This window comes from Chrysochloris asiatica, unplaced genomic scaffold (assembly GCF_000296735.1).
Source record: "Chrysochloris asiatica unplaced genomic scaffold, ChrAsi1.0 scaffold00161, whole genome shotgun sequence".
In the NCBI taxonomy this organism is placed as follows: Eukaryota; Metazoa; Chordata; class Mammalia; order Afrosoricida; family Chrysochloridae; genus Chrysochloris; species Chrysochloris asiatica.
In genome coordinates this window covers 2,659,889-2,664,992 of record NW_006408679.1, presented here as the reverse complement: position 1 = coordinate 2,664,992, position 5,104 = coordinate 2,659,889, and the positions used below count along the sequence as shown (strand labels likewise).

Here is a 5,104-nt window from a genome sequence, read left to right as displayed (position 1 = left end):
TTTTTTTTTTTTTTTTTTTGAAAACCACAGGAGTACAGTTCTTCTCTATATAGATGGGGTTACCATGAGTTGGAATTGACTTGGAAATTGCCATTTTGTTGAACAGGAGCAGGGTCTTTCAACTTCTATCAGAATTTTTTTTTTTTTTTTTTTTTTGGAAAACCACAGTGACCAGGTGGTTCAAGGGTGTAAAAATAACTGCTTTTCCAGGTCTGATGTCCTCTTCCTTGGTTATAATTCAACACTGATGGCAGACATTCATAAAGGGGACCTTATGCCGGGATCCTACCTTGGGCTTGCTACACTGTACATCTGGACAGCATGGTTGCTGGACAGAGCTCCCCCGTGATAAGAACCTACTCTGGCCAGTTTGTCATGGAGGGATTCCAGAACCTAAAATGGTTACACTTTGCCCGAGTGATTCTCACTCACTCTATTGCCATTATCCTCACTCTGCTTATTTCTGTCTTCCAAGATATAGAACATCTGATGGAAATGATCGACTTTCTGAATGTACTGCAGAGTTTACTGCTTCTTTTGTTTTCATACCCATCCTCACATTTACAAGTTAGCAGCCAGCAATGAGTGACTGACAATGGAACAGGCTGGAGGATTGCAGGCAGAACCTTGGTCCTCATCATCTGTTCTATCACATGTACTTTGTAGTTGCTTACGTCCAGGAATTAGGGCACATGGTGTCTTATGTGATGACTGCAAGGGTCAGCATAGCATATCTGAGTTTTGTGTCCTACTTGAATTGGCAATGTCTGATTGCACTGGGCATGTCCTTCCTCAAGTGTGGGTACACTATAAGCATCTCTACAGTCCCACCAATAGAAGAAGTCATTAATGACCACCAGTGATTGGATCAGTTTGTCTGTTTCCCACAGGTAGCCATCAAAGCCAGTGTTTCAGTGGTATGTTATGTAAACTTAGCCAAAAGTAAGTGCCACTACTTAGGACTCAGCTGTTTGTTGGGAAAGACTTTGTTTCATACACGTTTTCTTATTTTCTTCCTCTCCTTCTAGCCTGGGGACTAGATTAGGTACAGTTTTTGAAAAGCTGACATTTGTTACTTTCATTGCAACACTAACTCTTAATTAGCTGCTGAAGGATCAATTTGTTGTATCTTTTTGAGATATAACCTAATATACTTAATTCTTCCACTAACTAGACGATGCTAAACTTTTAATATTAGAAAATCATGTACTAAATTTAGAAAAATATCAGTAATGAATCTTTTTAAAGGAATTAGTAAAAACCAGGCCAACTGTACAAACATTACTAAAGGAAGTCCTCTGGAATGAGAATCAGCAACAGCAGACAATGAGGAAATTGACATACATGGAAACAAAATGCAGAATTTAATCCAGATATGGAAGTACCCAAAGTAAAACAAGCCTAAAAGATTGACAATAGGGATTCCAATGGGAAAAGAGTATAGTTATAGGACTTCCAAATGTCAAGGAAGTCAAGCAGATTTCAAGGCAAAGCAGAATGATTCAAACTGGGTAAAAACTAATAAATTATAGGGTAACCTCAAAAGAAATTAATACATCTTCATACCACAACAAAAGGGGAAACTGTGATGATTTTCCAAACACTAAAACACCAGGAATGAAGAAATTAACAAGAAAAATGCACACAAAAGAATGAACTCAGCCCAAAAACATGTGGAACAAAGAAAGCAGTAGCACCACAAAAAACACACAGCAAAATGACTGGTATCAATACGTACCTATTGATAATTACACTGAGCATCAATGGATTAAATATATCAGTCAATAGACAAGAGAGTATCAGAATGGATAAGAAAAGGATATTTGAATATGCTTCCTACAAGAGACACACCTTACACACAAAGACAAAAACAGATTAAAAATCAAAGGATGGAAAAATATATACAGTAATGGCAATAAAAAAACAAACAAACAATAAGAAGATCTAGTAAACAAAATTAAAATATATGGGAATTGAATAACACCCTACTTAAAAGTTACTGGATAACAGAACAAATAAAAAACCAAATAATAGATTCTTTGAATCAAATGAAAACGAAAACACAACATATTAAAACGTTTGGCACATAGCAAAAGCAGTACTTGTTGTTATTAGATACTGTGCATCAGTACCCACTCAGCAACCTTAAGCACAACAGTGTGAAACACTTCCCTGTGCCGTATGCCCACCTCACAATTGTTGCTACAATTGAGCCCACTGCTGCTGCCACTGTGCCAATCCATCTTGTTGGGAGTCTTCCTCTTTTTTGCTGATCCTCCACTTTACCAAGAATGATGTTCTTCTCCAAGGACTGGTTCCTCCTGATAATATGTCCAAAGTATGAGAGATGAAATCTGACATCCTGGTTTCCAGGGAACATTCTGGCTGTACTTCTTCCAGCACAGATTTGTTTTGGGGTTTTTTTTGACAGTCCATGTTACTTTTAATATTCTTTGCCAACATCATAACTCTTTATTCTACAGTCTTCTTTATTCGTTGTCCAACTTTCACATTCATATGAGGTTATTGAAAGTACCATGGCTTGGGTCAGGCGCACCTTAGTCCTCAAACAGGCATCTTTGCTCTTCCACACTTGAAAGAGATCTTGTGCAGATTTACCTAATACAATAAATACATTCTTTGATTTCTTAACTGCTGCTTCCGTGAGTATTGATGGTTCATCCAAGCAAAATGACATTTTTGGCAACTTCAATTTTTTCTCCATTTATCTTGATATTATTTATTGGTTCAATGGTGATGATTTTTGTTTCTTTACACTGAGGTGTAACCTATATTGAAGGCTGTGGTCCTTGATCTTCATCAGTAAGTATTTTAAGTCTTCTTCGCTTTCAGAAAGCAGTGTTTAGAAAGCAATTTATACCAAATAAACACACAGAGCCAAAAAGAAGAATCAAAATCAACACATTAACAGAAATTTCCAACAGTTAGAAAAATACCAGCAAAATAAGGCTACAGTCACCAGAAGAAAATACATAATAAATATTAGAGCTGAAATAAATGAATGTGAAAAAACAAAACAAAAAATTAAAAACAAGAACTTGGTTCTTCGAAAAGATGAATAGAATTGAAAAATCATTCACAAATGTAACAAAAGAAAGGAAGAAGAAATTGCAAATAACATGCATAAGAAACAATATGGGTGACATCACAACAGAAACAAGGAAAATAAAAAGGATAACAGAATACTACGAAGACTTGTACTCCAAACAATTTTAAAATCCAGAAGAAATGGATAAATTTTTAGAAAAACATGACCTACCTAAACTAAAACAGAGTGAAGTAGAAAACTTCAATAGACCTATAACAAAAGAAGAAATTGATCAGGTCATTTAAAAACTTCCAACAACAACAAAAAAATTCTGGATCCAGATAGCTTTACTGGAGAATTTTATCAAACATTCAGAGAAGAGCTGGCACCAGTTTTACTCAAACTATTCCAGAACATAAAAAAGGATGGAAAACTTCCAAATACATTTTATGAAATGAGCATACCCTCATACCAAAACCAAGTAAGGACATCACTAAAAATGAAAATTATAGACTAACATCTTCCATGAACATATATGCAAAAATTCTCAACAAAATCCTAGCCAGTAGAATTCAACATTAAAAAAAAAAAAATCATGACCATGTTGGATTCATACCAGAGATGTAAGGATGGTTCAATATTAGAAAAAAAAATAAATAAACATAATCCACCATATAAATAAAACAACAACAAAAAAATGATCATTTTGATTGATGCAGGAAAGGCATTTGACACAATCCAACATCCATTCTTGATGAAAAACCTCAACAAAATAGGAATAGTAGGGAAATTCCTCGACATAATTAGGAGCACATATAAAAATATAACAGCCAATATGACTCTCAATGGAGAGAAATGAAAGCATTTCCTTTGAGAATAAGAACCAGACACCAGACCTATTTAATACTGTGTTGGAAATTCTAGCCAGAGCTTAAAGTCAAGAAAGGAAAATTAAAAGCATCCAAACTGACAAAGAAGTAAATCACTATTTGTAAATGGTATGTCCCTAAACATAGAAAATTCTAAAACTCAGCTAGAAAATTAGTGAAACACACTGAAAGATTCAGCAATGTAACAGGACACAAGATCAATATACAAAAATCATTTGGATTCCTCTATATTATTATTTTTTAAAGTTTTTATTGTGAATTGAGTGATAGTTTATATGGGAGAGCATCAGCTTTACATTCATCCTATCGTATTTCATTTCACTGCAATGATTACAATCCCCTCCCATGCAGGATTCCTCTGTATTACTAAATACAGTTATGAAAAGGAAATTAGGAAAACAATACCATTTACAATAGCCACCACAAAAAAATTAATTACTTAGAGAAACAAAAGACCTATACAAAGAAAACTTGTGCAAATTTGCCTAATACAATAAATATATACTTCAATTCCTACAAAAATCAAAGAATGTATTTATTGCATTAAAACACTGCAAAGAAAAGAAAAAAGGAAGAGAGACAAAAATGGAATAATATTTCATGCTTATGAATAGGAAGACTTAAAACTGTGAAAATGACAACTCTGCCCAAAGCATCTATAGATAACAACACAATCCCAATCCAGATTCCAACAACATTCTTTAAAGAGATGGAGAAACAGATCACTAATTTTATATGGAAAGGAAAGAGACCTTGGATAAATAAAGCACCATTTAAGAAGAACAACAAAGTTAAAAACCTCTCACTCCCTGATGTCATAATCTACTACCACATAGTCACAGTGGTCAAAACAGCCTGGTACTGGTACAACGAAAGAGACATAGACCAATGAAACAATTGAGAATCCAGAAGCAAATCCACCCACAGTTGTCAGCTGATTTTTGACAAAGGGCCAAAACTCATCAAATGTGTAAGAGGTAGTCTCTTCAACAAATGGTACTGCCAAAACTGGAAATTCATTTGCAGAAGAATGAACAAGACCCATTTCTCACAACATATTATTAAAAAAAAAAAAGAAAAAAAGAAATCAACATGGATTACAAGCCTAAATGTAAAACCAAGAATTATAAATATCATCAAAGAAAAAATAGGGACAAATTTGTTG

The 5,104-nt window shown here is 34.3% G+C and overlaps 1 protein-coding gene and 1 pseudogene across 2 annotated transcripts in view; one reads left to right on the top strand and one right to left on the bottom strand.

Moving 5' to 3' along the window:
* Window positions 1-863, top strand: part of LOC102819304 — a 4,019-nt pseudogene extending 3,156 nt beyond the window's left edge.
* The window catches only part of LIN9 (lin-9 homolog (C. elegans)), a 143,367-nt gene that overhangs the window by 58,649 nt on the left and 79,614 nt on the right, over window positions 1-5,104 (bottom strand). The gene's annotated exons all lie outside the window — the stretch shown is intronic.